The sequence below is a fragment of the Eleutherodactylus coqui genome, chromosome 5 (genome assembly GCF_035609145.1).
Source record: "Eleutherodactylus coqui strain aEleCoq1 chromosome 5, aEleCoq1.hap1, whole genome shotgun sequence".
Classification (NCBI taxonomy): Eukaryota; Metazoa; Chordata; class Amphibia; order Anura; family Eleutherodactylidae; genus Eleutherodactylus; species Eleutherodactylus coqui.
In genome coordinates this window covers 202,205,565-202,222,334 of record NC_089841.1, presented here as the reverse complement: position 1 = coordinate 202,222,334, position 16,770 = coordinate 202,205,565, and the positions used below count along the sequence as shown (strand labels likewise).

Genomic DNA, 16,770 nt, shown 5'->3' with positions numbered 1-16,770 from the left:
TACATAATGTAACGTAGTAATTTTCATCATATGGTATAACTATAGGGTGATGCAGACTAAAACCTAGAGAATAGTATATTTGGGTTAACAAACTTTATACTTGTATGGAAGGCATACGACAGAGCATTGCTTAAGTGTTACCATTAATATAACAATAATCTTTATTTCTATAGTGGCAACTTATTCTGCAGAGCTTCTATATAGGACAATGATACCATTATGTAAAATTTATGAAAATGCAGAAAAGTAATATAACAGACAACAAATGTGCACAAACATTATTGATTTTTCACATCTCCAGCATTACATACATACCTTCTCACCAATAATTCCTAATTTTATTCCACACCAATCTATCTTGAAGATTTCATGGGAAATTGCCCAGAGGGGAGAATTTTGTTGTGTTTCATAAAACCATCTGTGTTGTGAGTAGGAATAATGTAGTGTGTATCAGCACATAAACCAATATGTTATTGTTTGGTCTTCACAAACATAAAAGAGCTAAAACTGACGGGGGAAATCTTTATGTGCCACTGGCAGAGCTCAGGATCCCAACAGAATAGTTGAAAACCACTCAGCAACTTTATGCTGCATTAAAACATTTTTAAAATGCACAATCAGGTTTAAAAAGAACTTTGTTGCTGTGAAATGCATCCGTTCATCAAATTATAACAAGCAGGAAGAAATGTTCAGGGACAAGTTATCCACATATTTATGAAATAAGATATGTAAGGTCATGTACTTGACAACAATAGCTTTCTATATATGTCAATTGAAACACTAGCTATGTGCACTGGGAGTCCCAGCATATGTGCCCCTATAACCTTAATTTAAACTATGCCTTTGTTTAACTATTTGATGTGGCCGGAAAGCTTGGTTTTAAACGTGATCTTCATTTTATTAGTGATGTTGGAGCTTTATCCTATTCAGTTGCCATTGTTTTATATTAATTTAATACTCTTAATTAAAAATGTTGTCTCAAGACTGTATATATTTGGTGGCCTTAGCTTTAACTTAGTTTTATCTTGTAATCTGTTTGAACTAGCAAAAACTTTTTATGCAAAAATAAAATTCTTTGGAAAGAAGTGTCATGTTTGACACCTAAGCCCAGGTTCTGCTAGCTTCAAAGGAAAGGCAGATAGATCTCCATTTGTTCAAGCTGAGCATCCCCCATTCTAGTGAGAGGGCTACAGGACCATGGAATGTTGAATATTCATGGTATTTGACCCCCTATTACACCATTGCCCAGTTCTAAACTAGGGATTTGCTTAATAAACTAATTGGCAATTATGATCCTTGAGTTAAAAATCATCAGGATGAAAATGGTGAACTGGTCAAAAATGATGGTGTGAAGGCCACATTTTTAAATTCCTATTTGTCTGTTTTCTTTCAGAAAGTAAATGTAACATCAAGTGATCTTCCCTGTTCTATTAAAGGAATAAAATAATCCAGGCTATCTGTACACAGAGAAATAGTGAGGAAAGACTTAACTAACTTAAATAACTTAAATAAATGCAAGTCTTCAGGTCTAGATGAATTAGATCGCAGGGTACTGAAGAAGATAGGAGATGTAACTGCTGAACCACTTGCCATAATCTTTCAAAATTTCTGGAGAACAAGAGAAGTCCCAGAAGATTGGAGAAGGGCAAATGTTATCACCATTTTCAAAAAATGGAAGGTAGACTCAGGAAACCACAGACTTGTGAGTCTGACTGATATACAGAAAAAAATCTTTGAACAAATTATTAAATAGTATGCATGCAAGTACTTGGATGAGAATGCCGTCATTAAATAGAGCCAGCATAGGTTCTTAGCAAACAAGTCATGCCAGACTAATCTATTTTCCTTCCATGACAGAATCACCAACTGGGTTGATCAAAGCATTTGACAAAGTATCTCATATCATCCTTATTGGAAAAATGACCAAATATGGGATCGACTAGGCAACAGTTAAGAGAATACACAATTGAATTAGTGATCATACTCAAAAAGTGGTCATAAACAGCTGCACATCCAATTGGAAGATTGTCTCAAGTGAGGTACCCCAAGGTTCTGTCCTGGGGCCAGCCAGTATTCAAATTTTTATGAATGATCTAGATGAGGGAATTGAGGGGAAATTAATCAAATTTGCCAATGATACAAAGCTAGGAGGGATAGTTAACACCAGAGATGAAAGTGACCGGATGCAAAGAGATCTACATACGCTTGAACAGTGGACCACGACTAACTGAATGGTATTTAACAGAGAAATGCAAAGTCCTACATCTGGGTAAGAAAAATGAAAAAGCACATACAGAATGGGAGGAATTGGGTTAAGCTGCACATGTGAAAAAGACTTGAGTCTATTAATAATTGATAGACTGTATATAAGTCAACATTGTGATAGAGCAGTAAAAAATATAACCACAATTCTGGGATGTATTAAGAGAAGCATGGGGTCTAGGTCACGTGAAGTAATTTTCCCTCTCTACCTCGGTCAGACCTCATCTCAAATACTGGTTCCCATTCTAGGCTTGCAGAGCAAGTTCAGAAAAGACCTACTGGGGGGGCGAGCAGTCTGCAAAGCATGTTCTATGAGGAACGGTTAACCCCTTAAGGACCAGGGTGTTTTGAAAGTAGGCTGAAAGGAGACTAAAATTAATGAAGGGCTGTCACAGTGCAGAGGGATCAGCCTTATTCTCATTTGCACAAGGAAAAACTAGAAGCAATGGGAAGAAAACGAAAGGGAGGAGACACAGATTAGATATTAGAAAAAAATGTTTTGACAGTGAGAGTGATCAATGAGTGGAACCTATAACTTTTGTTGGAGATCCATGCGCATACAGATCTTTTAAGATTATCAGATGTTGCAGCAGAGAGCAGCTTAGGATATATAGACTGAATTTGGTTGGGGTGTTATTTATACACAATTTGCAACCTGAGTAGAAGATTAGTGCAAGTTTGAGTGAGTGACGTTGATGAATCCCTTGCAGTACAAGGAGAAATACATGGCAGCAAAACTCATGCACATTTCATATCTGAAAAATGCATAACTCTTGTATATACTAACCACATAAAAATGCAAGCTTCTTGGCACATATTGTAATCAAAGTATGTTGGCCCATCCACCAACATCCAGGTGACCATGCTTACAGATGGTTCATAACACTAACAGATACCTCTCTGTTGGGCCTGAGCCTCAAAATGCTTCTAGGTAGCAGGATACCAGGCTATATGATCCAATTAACATGACTTGGGAAAGATGCGTTTCCTACCTTTAGCAGATAAGTTTCTTAGCACATATTTTGATCAAAGTGTCTTGGCCCCTCCAACAATGTTCAGAGAACCATGCTTATGGATGGGTCTTATTACTAACAGTTACCCATCTTTGATCCTAATATGTGCTAATAATCTAGCATTTTATGTGGTCAGTATATACAAGAGTTACACGTTTTTCAGATATTAAATGTGTATGAGTGCTGTTGCCACATGGTTCTGCTTGTACTGTATTGTCGCAGCCATGGTTGATGTGCACCTGTGCATTCAATTTATTTGTGGATGTACAGACTTTATGTTTTTTGATTAGGTCCTTGCAGTCGCCCCACATCATGGGCTGATAAGTGGGTAAACTACACCTTTATTATGAGAGCTGAGCGGTGATCAGCTGATTGCCATAGGCCCAGCTCATCAGACCACTGACGTTGCTGTCAGGTGCTCATTTAATTCTCTCTACAAAGGAAATATAGTATTACATCTGTGTCATACAAGGATGGACCAGGTCTTCCAGAGCAAGAGCCTCTGCTTGTTGGCTCTATTAAGAGACAGGAAGGCCCTTCTATGATATGCCTAAGAGCTTATAGAATTGAGATATGAATAAGGCCGGACTCACACGAGCGGGTCAGATTCCACATGCCCGCAATGGATTCCAGCTGTGAGCCTGGCCGATGACCCTGCGTATGGCACTTTACTGTAGTGCACATGACCATGGAGGATCAAAGCCAGTCATGTGCAGTACAGAGTTTTTTGTGGTTTGTTTGTATTTCCCACGTCGTCACTAGGCGATGACATGAGTACCCGCAGCCCCTATGCAATGTTAATTGCATATGAGCTGCAGGTCATACACTTGCATTGACATCAGGGGAAGCTGTCTGCATGGATTTTGCAGTAAAATGCAGCATGCTGCAATTTTTTCTCCGCACACGGAATACAGAATTTGTATCTGCAAGTGTGAAGGAAAATTCTAAAACATATGCCTTTCAATACCGTCCACGTGGACGCCGATCTCAGAATTCACAATTCAAATCCAGTCATGTGAGACCTGCCTTACTCTTTAAAGTGGCTGTCGAACGAAACTAAAAGTCTTGCAGTGCTTTGTAAATGTAAATAAATGAAATATACTTCAAATCTGAAAACTTTACAGATGGTTGTCTATTAAATGCGGTCATACACATGAGACATTTTTCCAGCATTGCGGCATGTACTATCCTTGGGTGTTCCCCCAGATTGTTTTCAATGGGACCGACACAGCATCGGACGGAGTGTGAAATGCATGCGAGTGTGATGCAAGGTTTACCCATTGGATACAATGGCAAAAACTCCATGATTCTCCGTTGTTACTTTCCTCAAGTGATTTTTAAGTGTTTTAACACAAAAAGGCCTCGCATTCGCAGGGACATCGCCCATTGGCGAGAGCAATATTGGGCTGAATTTCACGGCCCAATATTGCACTCGCCCATGTGAAATTAGACTAAATGAAGTCTCCCAAAAGTGGAGCATTTGTTGTAACGTTCTGACACCGGCAAAAGGGTCTATCCTTCCTGTGTGTCTGTGACATGATAAGAGGGCTAGCGCTCAGCTTATTAGCTAAGCCAACCCTGTTCTCTGTCTCACAATTAGCTATAATAACAAAGAAGGAGGCTGACTTACTTAATTGTCATAGCATGTCATCCCTGGTCATGTGAGCGGGGAGTCGGAGGAGTGGATGAATCATCATTGATCAAGTGATGGAACTTTTGTGACATGCATGTAAAAGGGTGTTACACTGACAGGAGACTAAACTTTATTTCTTTGAATAACAACTTTTACTTAATTTGCTTTACAAGTTAAATACTTGAGCTGACGATGGAGGAGGACGGGCTTTGATCTCACTCATTAGCAGGGAAAGTCCTATAAGAATGCATAACTCACAGGAAGCACTTGTAGGGTAGCACTTTTTGGCCTATATACATTTTTATTTCGGCATAGTACATACCAGCATTCTGATTCTATGTCTAAGTTTTAACAGGCTCTCTGGTCAGGGCTACAGTGTCAGCAGCTTTTTTCTCTTTGATCACAACTGTCATCCTCGTGCTTAAATGTCCTTTCTTAGCCTTGATACCTGATTGTAAGTCGGCTAATGGGCCATTAGCACAGGATGATTTTCACTCAAAATTCATTCAAATGAACGAATTTGAGCGATAATCATGCAGTGTAAAAAAACTATTTTTGGATCACGGGCTAGTCATTCTGTGTAAATGCTCCCCACTCAGCAGTTCACATAGAAGGTAAAGCGCTGAGTGAGAAGCTGACAAGAAGCCTACAATCCAGTGGTGAAGTCTTTCAGTGAATATGCTCTGCACAAGTGCTGATGACCTTAGTGGTGACATCAGCACTCATACAGTTGTTTACCCAACTGTCAGCCTTTGTAAATGGGTCTTTAGTGTTACGGTATCCTACCCGGTGATATCACAGCCTGGGTTGCCCTAAAACGTACCCGCAAACCCCTGGCCCTGCCTACTTGCCTCCACTCCTGGCTAACCCCAGGCGGGCAACGGGGCGGCGGTCCCTGCTCTCACTAGGGACCGAGAGGGAGGACTGGCATACCAAGATGGAACAGGGTAGAATATCAACAGGAAGGGCAGATGAAAAAAAGCAAAAGGAAATACACGCAGACCGAGGCAGATGGGATAACCTGGCAGATAAAGCAAAAGCTGACACACAGGAGACTGACAGAGGCAGGATGCAAGCACACTGAACAGAAATCAATAACTGGCAGTGAATGGACCTCACTGCCAGCGTTATAAGCAGAAGCCTCCACCCAGGGGCGAAGAGAGGGGGAGGCGACTACCTCCCAGCAGAATCCCATAACCATGGACTCGTGCATAGACCTGCACTCACAGGTGCACACGCGCACGTCACCGCCCGGACACACGAGAACAAGAACTTTATGGTGAACAATGCTGTTGTATACAAATGAATATTATTGCATACATTGATGGTGTATTTAATTGTAATCAGTAAATGGGTCGTGATTGAATATTGTGTATACAATGGTTATTATAAATATGGTGCTGATGCAGCCAGATGTTACGCTTGATAAGGTCTCGCAAAAAAAAAACCTATATGTTGCACTTTATGTACTAAAAAACTAAATTATAGTTCTACTTCACATTACTAGGATCAAGTTGCCACATCTTGGTCAGGGTGATGGCAGTGCGGACTTAGCAGAGTTGTGCAAAGATCGCATCCCCTGTTCACATGCCGTATTAGAACCTCCTTCTATGATACAGGGCAAATAGCCTCTCAGTTTATGGAGTTCTCCTCCTGGTGGACCTTTTTCTGTCCTATTATTACAGGATGGCCATTCAAGTGAATGCAGCCACTGTGTCAAGTTTGCACATCACACCCAGGACAAATGCAAAAAGGACTTGTGAGCAGACATCCAACAATGATTGACAGAAAGCAAAAACACTTACTACATATTGGCAGATGAAATAACTAATAGATATGAATATTTGTTTGCTTTTTAGCCAAGATGCTTAAGCTCATGGATCCAGCACAAGGGTCCTTGTTACCTCGTGAGTCCCTACCCTAAGAGGACACCTCAAACTCCAGGGAGTCCTGCCCGCAAGCTGGGCGATCATCCCAATATGGATGGCCCCATGCTGGAACCTAGGTGCCTGGCTCGCAATAGATGGTAAATGCCATAACATGAGAACAGGACACTGTTCACACCAACTGACAAGGGATTCCCACCTAGAACCTCATGTATGCAACACCAAGCAAAACATGCATGACTCCAAACACCAGGGTTCCGAGAGAGAATGAGGAAAAAGATAAATGACCAGCTCTCTCTAGGTAGAGCAGCTGGTGTTTATGTGCAACAGACTGGTGGTGATTGACTTACTGGAGTAATACACACCCAGCCAGCTCAAGAATCCCACACCTGTGGAAGTACGTTACTGGAAACCCATAGAATTACAGGTCCTAGGAGCAAAATGTGACACACTGCAGGAGAAATTGTTTGGATGGCCAAAGCTTTCTCTGGCAAAATCATCTGATTGCTGGGTGAACCGAGAGTGAGACCCAGGGTAATTAGCTGTCCACTCTGGACCTCACATTCAGAGAAGGGTTTTTCTATCAGTAAGACCCTTGTCCATATGCTCTAACAAGGTTAATGGAGGTTATAAAAGAGGCCACCTACTCAAGATCCCCTTCCATGCACCAAAGCTTAGAGCCACAACAAAGAGTGGATCCTACTCTGGGAAACTCGGCACAACTTTGTACTACATGGTTGCCCCTTGAATTTAATGGGCACTATGCAATACTACATTTCCTCACACCTTCTCTTACAATAGCTGATTGCTACTGCCGTCCCATATCAGTAGTAAATAATAGTGCTCAAAGTTATGTGGAGAACATTTTGGCTTCCTATCTGTGTACATGGCTACAAAATTAAACATGTTTATTCTCCAGGTACCTTTAGTATAATTCTTCATTCTAACTATTGAAATGTAAAAATCTAGTTACTTAACTAGCTAGTTAGCCATCTCTTTATAAAGGAAACCTGTCAAGTACCATATGCTGTCCTCAGGCAGCATAAAGTAGTGACAGACATGTTGATTTTAGTGATCTGTCATTCATGGAATAAACTTACAAGTTGTATCTGCAGCTCCCAGCAAGAGATGAGTCCAGCTTATTCATCAGGTGCTGCTCACCCCGCTCACCCACCCTCTATGATTGACAGTTTTCTAGTTACTGCACCGCATTCTGAGAAATCTGCCAATCAGGGCAGGTGAGCTGGGTGAACAGCACCTCATGAATTTGGACTCATATCTTGCTGGGAGCTTCAGGAACAACCTGTAAGTTCTTAACAACCACTGTAGTTTATCCCCTAAGTAACAGATCACAGCTATCAGCATGTCTGTTATTACTTTCTACTGCCATCAGTGAGGACAACATAAAGGACATGACAGGTTCCCTTTAAAAGCCATAGCTTTGTAATGCACATTTAACTGCTATTATACATATTTATGTGTTTGCACAGGTTTTATAACATCATGTTCCTATGAGAAGGTTACATTCCGCGTTGATATTTGCAATGTATAAATATTTAAAAAGTATATAACATTATTTAAAGCACATAGAACATCACCTAAAGTCTTTACAGCAGCTGTGGAGGTGCATTATTTTACATACGGTGTGCTAATAAGGTGTGCATAATGGATGTGCATATAGCTATTGTTTGGATCTACTTTTATTTTTTTGATATGTTGACATTCAGACCTTTGGTTTTGTTTGATGCTGTGCAGCCAAGCTATTCATGCTGAAACCATAAGCAACAAATCTTATCAGCAAATCCCTTTCAATGGCACAAAATAGAGCTGAGCAGAAATGAAAATACACCCATTAATCAAACACCTAGTTCAAGTCAGGGGCGTAGTGTCCTTTGCTTTCAACGGAAACTAACTGTCAAAGAGAAAAGGAAACTAGTGGTGCTTTTTAATGGCAAAGTTATAGTTCTAAAATTATTAAGATAAGAAGCAATTTGAGAGCCCAGCAACTAAAGATGACAATAATGATTAACTATAACAGTGGGAGTTGCTGGGAAAGACATAAATGCATTGTAAAACACAGTATTCTAAATGGAACTTAAATAAAGGCCATGCACTTCTTCTGTACAAAGTCCGATCAAGGAAAGTCAGAAACAAATGTTGCATGAACGAATTCCAAAAGATAAAAAAAAAAAAAGGATGACTGACAATAGTATAACCAGTGGCTGCAACATTGTCTTACAATGACCAATATTCACAGCCCACCAACAATGAGAGTATATATACACATAGGACATTAATAAGGAGCACACAATGGGCTTTAAAAACCCATTAAGTCCACTTAAGCTAAGCATGGGTAATAATTCTCAGGCATTTTTTTCCCTCAACTGCTAGTTTAAGAGTCTATTCGCTTATTTTTCATACAAAATCTAATAGTATATTTTTTTATACAATGTATGACAGTAATGTGAAGCCTATTGAAAAATAAAATAAGTACCTTCTGTGTATGATTTCAGGTTGTGAGATATTGGCAGGCCATGGTTTGTGTCACATTTCTAAAACCGTTATAACACCTATTGATTCTATGGGCATGAGGAAAAATTACACAGCATACACAACCGGACTCAATAGTTTTATTAGCTTTAGAGCGCTAATGTAGAGGTATAGTATAAAGTTCTGGAGCACTTCATAGTGTATTTACTTTATAAAGTTGTGGAGCTTTTTGAGTTACAGTGGCCATTAAACCCCTCAAGATAAAATACCCCAGGTACAAATGCAGCACTTAGGCACTAGTTTATACAGGGTGGCCCATGGAAAAATAGCTTGCCTCCAATTCCAACACCAAACTTTTTGGAGGTGGCCACAGCCCTTTAGTTTCACCTCAGCAGTACAAGAAATGAAAGCTGTGCTGTGATTGGTTGCTATGAGCAACAAAGAGATTTTCTTTTAGATAGTTTTTCTAAATCTGCCCTATGGTGTTCTTCCTGCAACAGTGAATACTTATTGTGGAAGGCTATGTGCAAAGTGGATCAATTAAGGAAATGCAAGAAGCCTTCGCCGACAATCAGCCAGAAGAAAACCACCAGCTAAATGTTGTATTCAGAGCCTGGTTCAGAAATAGCACCAAACTGGGTCTGTCGCAAACCTGAAAATCAAGGCCTTAGTCATTCCGGATGTCTTAAGTTGTCTGTGACATTTAGTAGCAAATTGCAAATAGCTCTTAAAAATCAACTAGGAGACTGTCCAAGCAAGTTGGTGTATCACACACAGCATGTTAGCGAGTGCTGAAATCTCTGAACCTGAAACCATACTGAATAACATTTGCAGGAACTGAAAAAGATTGACAAGGCTAAATGTATAAATTACTGTATGTGGTTGTTGATTATGATTGCTAGAAGACTTTTGGACCTCTTGTTGTACTTTATGATAGATGAAGTATGGTTTAATTTATCAAGTCATGTGAGTTCACTAGTCTACTGAAAATCCCCACCTGACTCCCGAAACGCCGCTGCACAACCTGAAAATTGGCGTTTGGTGCACAGTGTCAGCAACACGAATACTGGGTCCAATTTTCTTTGAATCAACTGTGAATAACGCGATTAATCTGGACATGCTTGAACAGTTTTATGATCAATAACACCAGAAGAAAGCATGTATTGCTATTTCTCACAAGATGGAGCAACAAGCCACAACGCTTGTAAATAATTGGCATGGGTTCATGAACTATTTACAGAAGTGCAAACTGTGAGCAAGTGGTTATGACCTCCACATCCCCTATACATGTCCATATGCAATTTTTATATGTGGGGAAATTTAAAGCAGAAAGTGTATTCTAAAAATTTGCATACTCTGGATGAACTAAAGGAAAAGATCACAAACACTATCCACAGCATCATCGTTGAAGAGCTGTAGGCAGTATCAACCAACATGTTGCAACATGCTCACAGGTGCATAAAAGTGAATGGGGACCACTTCCAGCATCTGTTGTAACAGGTGAGTAAATCAATACCTTTCTGTGAGTTAACCATGACAAGCTATGGCAGACCCTACAAGAGCTGGGTATATCGGAACATCTAGTCAATCTGATAAAATCACTTTATACATTAACAATCAGTAACCCACTGTGAGAACACAGTATAGGGACACAGACTGGTTTGGAATTGGCATAGGCATTTGACAAGGCTGCATCCTCTCACCCTTCTTGTTTAACGTATATGTTAAAGTGATCATGTGGAAAATGCACCAAGACAAATTGAAAACCGAGGTGAAAATAGGTGGAAGAAACATCAACAATCTCCATTACGGGGATAACATAACTCTGCTTAAAGAAGCAGAAGCAGGTCTGAAGCAGCAGATAAATAAGATTAACATTGAAAGTGAAAAAATGGGCCTTTACCTGAATTTAAAGACAAAAATTATGACTGCAAAAAATTACCAAATTCAAATCAAAATCGACAACAGGGCCATAGAATGCATGTAAGACTTCATCTTCCGTGGTTCGAAAATTGACCAGGATGAAGAATCTATGCCAGAGATAAAACATAGGATAGCACTGAGGCGAATCGTATTGCTAAACATGGACAAAATCTGAAAAAGTAGGGATACTGGCATAACAACTAAATGTAGGATAGTGCAAACCATCGTATTCACCATAGCCATGTATTGATGTGAGAGCTGGACTGCAAAAAAAGCTGATAGAAGGAGGATTGATGTGTTTGCGCTGTGGTGCTGGCGAAAGCTGCTGCGTATACCCTGGACGGTGAGAGTAACAAACCCAGAAGTCCTGAATCGTAAAAAACTCTTGTAATATATCACTGGAGGGCAAGATGGCCAGACTCAGACTCATGTATTTTGGACATGCAATGCAAATAGAATTGCTAGAAAAATCTATAATGCTTGGACAGAACAGTGGCAAGAGAAGACCCAGCCACCAAAGAACATGACGGCTGATACTGTCAAAGCTGATACTGGCATGGATATCACACAACTGAAAGAAGCAGTGCAAAACCGAAAAATATGGAAGGAGCTCACCTTTAGGGTCGCCAAAGGTCATGAACGACTAAACGGCTAACAATAATAATAAATAGTAAATCAGTAAGGCTTTGGGGAAAAAAATCCACTTTCTCGTTCTTCCTGTCACAGTAATGTCGGAGGTGCACTACTTTTCTGTGAACCACCCTGTATATTAATCTTTTCACAACACAAAAATTGGATTGATACATCAAAATGCAAAGTGCTGGAAATGTGAGCAATATCTATCAACATGCAGCATCTTCTTCCTTACCTTTCCTCTTGGTTTTAAGGTGCCTTTAGATGGAAGGATTATCATTCAAAAAATTGTTCAAACGAACAAAAGTTAACAATAATAGTTCAGTCTAAACGTGAGCCCACGTTTGAATAATGTACGAGAATCGTTTGCTTCTCGTTCAGTTTCTGCAGGACTAAAAAGCATTGTTAGCTCGCTCACTTGTCGTTCTGTTTAAATATTCTCCTTCAGTGTTTCACACTTGAAAGAGTCAAAGATGAATCTGCCTGTCAAAACAGGTTGCCTGAGCGTGACGGAGGTGGTGATGACATCACCAGCTCGTTTGTTTGTGCAAATGAAAATCGTGCCATCTAAACAGTGCATTAGATGTGTGACATGAGATGACCAGACTTAAAAACAAACAAACATGATTTTGTGCTACTTTTTTGGAATATACATATGTTACATTTGTCTATGTGTAACTACCCAGTAATTATTATATGGGTTGCAGCCAATCAATTGTTTCGCTAGCATGTTATACATTGAATTTGTGAATTTCTATTGCGAGAAATTGAGGTCCTTAACAAATTTCATGTAAAGTTAAAGGGGTTATCCAGATCTGATTTACTGATTGCCTACCCTCCACATAGGCCATGGTTGATTGGTGGAGCTCTGCTGCTTGGGCAGGCACTGTTCCTATTTAATTCAATGCCTTTAATACCAGCCTGGGCTGCTGCAAAGTGTACAAAACTGTCTGCTTCCAGTTCTGTATAATGTGACATTTGCCCAGCGAACAGCTGATCGGTGGGGTCTCAAGTGGGGTCTCAATGAACTATTGATGACATATCCTGAGGATATGCCATCGGTAGTTCAAAGCTAGACAACCCCTTTAAGGACAAATACATCTGTACAGTGATAAATAGCCTATGTTGCATCCAGATTAGAGATGAGCGAGCATACTTGTCCGAGCTTGATGCTCGTTCGAGTATTAGGGTGCTCGAGATGCTCGTTACTCGAGACGAGCACCACGTGGTACTCGTCTCGATTAAACGAGCACTGACCATTGAATTCAATGGAGCCGGCAATACAGCCGGCTCTATTGAAAGCAATGGGCTGCCAGCGATTGCGGGATGAATTGTCGGGAAGAGCTTAAATATATAAGCCCTTCCCTGCAATTCATCTAGAAATGTGTAAAAATAAAAAATATATATATACTCACCTGGTCCCGGCAGAACGATGTTAGCCCATTGAATTCAATGGAGCCGGCAATACAGCCAACTCCATTGAAAGCAATGGGCTGCCGGCGATCGCGGGATGAATTGTCGGGAAGGGGTTAAATATATAAGCCCTTCCCTGCAATTCATCCAGAAATGTGTAAAAATAAAAAATATATACATTCGCACCTGGTCCCGGCAGACGGAGTTCAGCGCGGCAGGCTGCAGTTCTCCTGAACTGCTCTGAACAGCTGTGAGTAGTATTCAGCAGCCGGGGATTTAAAATCCCCGCCTGCTGAATGAGATGCTTCTGATTGGTCACAGCCTGATCAATCAGAGGCATCCCTCACTCACACCCATTCATGAATTCATGAATGGGTGAGTGAGGGCTGCTTCTGATTGGCTCAGGGGCAGCTCTCAGCTGTCCCTGCGCTGAGCCAATCAGAGGCAGCCCTCACTCACCCATTCATGAATTCATGAATGGGTGTGAGTGAGGGATGCCTCTGATTGGTCAGGCTGTGACCAATCAGAGGCATCTTATTCAGCAGGCGGGGATTTTAAATCCCCGGCTGCTGAATACTACTCACAGCTGTTCAGAGCAGTTCAGGAGAACTGCAGCCTGCCGCGCTGAACTCCGTCTGCCGGGACCAGGTGAGAATGTATATATTTTTTATTTTTACACATTTCTGGATGAATTGCAGGGAAGGGCTTATATATTTAACCCCTTCCCGACAATTCATCCCGCGATCGCCGGCAGCCCATTGCTTTCAATGGAGTCGGCTGTATTGCCGGCTCCATTGAATTCAATGGGCTAACATCGTTCTTCTCTGCCACAGCTGTTACAGCTGTGGCAGAGAAGAACGATCTTTACGCTGACAGTGGGGGGGGGGGGGGGTCTCACTCTTGCCGCTATTGTGGCTTAATAGTGGGACCTGGGAACTTGAGATGCAGCCCAAAATGTAGCTCCTCACCTGCCCTATTCGTTTCTGTGTCGTTTCCATCACTTTCTTGTGTTTTGCAGATTTTCACAAATGAAAACCTTAGCGAGCATCGGCGATATACAAAAATGCTCGAGTCACCCATTGACTTCAATGGGGTTCGTTACTCGAAACGAACTCTCGAGCATCACTGAAAGTTCGACTCGAGTAACGAGCACCCGAGCATTTTGGTGCTCGCTCATCTCTAATCCAGATGCCAACTGTCAAAAACAACCAACACTGCTGCATATGGAGCAGGCTCAGCTCTTGAGCCTGCTCCATTCAATAGCATCTGATGAGCACTATAAATGTACAGCACTCATTGGGAAAGGCTTAAAGGATCCCTCACTGATCACTAGAACAGGGGTCCTGAGTTCCCTGTTACTCCTCATTGTAAAACCAAAGAGAGAGTTTTGAATACATCATTAGGGTGCACAGCTAAAAACCATTCCTTTCATAATCTAGAAACACTATCTTTTTTCCTTAGGGAGAGCACCTAGATGGTGAGTGAGGAGACTCAAAAGACCATTTATGCTCCTCTGGGTAATATGCAAATAAGGGGGATGGAATATTACCCCCACAGTGCCATTTATTGGAAGGCAGCATGCCTTCAAACCAATGGAATAGGTGCTCTCCCTAAGGAGTAAAGATAGTGTTTCTGACTCCCGTCCCAGGCCTCTCACTAGCAAAGCCAGACTCCTAATGTACACTGACGAAGGGCAAATACCCTGAAACAGCTGTATGTACATGGAGTCTGGCTTTACTTTTAATTCCCAGCCATTGTTACAAGGCTTGTATAAAACTTTGTCTTGAAGGGATGCTGCCTTCCAATAGGTGGCACTGTGCAGGCAATATTCCATGTCCCTTATTTTCATTCTCCAATCATTGTTATTAGAACATGAGGAAAAACTGTGGGTTCAGGACTGACATTCTAGTGATTGTGGTAGTCCCAATGGTTGTTTAATAGGAGAACTCCTTCAAGTATTGAACTTTTCATTACATTATTATTAGTACAATTATTATTTATATCAAGCACCAGTAATTACAGGGTGCTGCATACATAAAATATAAAAAAAGTATGAATACATAGATGTTTGTACAAAAAAAAAGATAAAATAGATCAGCACTACCCAATGGAAATATATCTCAATAGAAATCTATAGGTGCACGTTAAACCATGGCTGCAACATACAGTAGAAGCAGAAACCAAAAATGGCTACAGCACGCAAAATAAATTTACTATCAGAGGTATATACACCTATAATCAATACTCTAACCACATTAAATAATGCAAGGTTCATGGTATATAATTCAGTCGAATTACATTGGCCCATCTACCAACGTCCAGATGACCAAACTCTCAGATGGTATTAGCATTAGGAGAGAGGGTGAGAAGAGAAGATGGTGCTAGAGACACTAAGTTATAAAAAGGTCCAGAAGAGAGCCAAAGCCTGTAATGCCAAGACGTATGAGAATTTGTAACATAAGAGAGTTTTTAGATATTCGTTGGTCTATACAACATAAGTACATATATAATTGTTTGCTTGGCATTCTGGCCATATTTAGATGGCCATGATTACTTAGGTTTATTTGTATTTTTGAATTTTCAATAGTATTTTTTATATATTTAGTTATTTCATAGTTACTTCGATTTCAAATTTTTTACAGTGACTTCTTTCAAGATATTATCTTGATTGGTATGTGTGCACGCATGGTATTTGCTCCCTTGGTTCTCCTATGGTGATGAGGTGCTAGCATGTCCTGCTGCTGTGGATTTATTTTCAGGTCATGTAAGCATCCGTGCAGGCGGCTGTTAGGAAAGCCACTTTTTAGTCGGTGATGGATACTATTAATTACTGATGCATCAACAACAACCTCTCTTCAGTCTAGTGACCCAGCATTTACAGGCTTGTCATCTCACTTCCTGATATCTCTATGGATTTATCCTTACAGTATTTATATTATATTCATGGAATTGGGGCTTGATTTTTACATCCATATGAGTTGTTGGATTTTTATTGTGGCTCTTTTTGGGGGGTTTTTCCGGAGGTTACATACATTATTTTTGATGTTTATTGATATTTATGCTGCTACTTCTGCACTCCCTGTATGTAGTAGGATTACCTATGTGTTTTTAATGGCTACAATAAAGTTGCGGAGTATATTTGCTCTGTATCTTGTTTTTATGTATTTATATAGGTCTGAGTATACTTGTATTATGAGCTTTGAAATTTAGGGGACCTTTCTTAGTGTACTGAACATATGGCAGTCATCAACTGTGTCCAAGTTGGACACTAGAAGGAGCAATACAGAGCAATGACATAATGCTTTGGCAGCTAACAGATCGTTGGTGACTTTAGTTAAGGCCGTTTGAATATATGGTAAACAGTTCTGTAAACAGCTTTCAGTTAAATGAAAATTGTTGTATAGATGATTTGTTATTAAATTAGAATCGACATGACATAAAATGTAACAGTGGTAATTCTTGTAATTGTTATTACTAGAAAATATGGAAAATTGACTGGCCCTTAAAATTTACTAAA

The 16,770-nt window shown here is 40.4% G+C and overlaps 1 protein-coding gene across 1 annotated transcript in view; it reads left to right on the top strand.

Moving 5' to 3' along the window:
- The window catches only part of LRRC2 (leucine rich repeat containing 2), a 218,945-nt gene that overhangs the window by 183,663 nt on the left and 18,512 nt on the right, over positions 1-16,770 (top strand). The gene's annotated exons all lie outside the window — the stretch shown is intronic.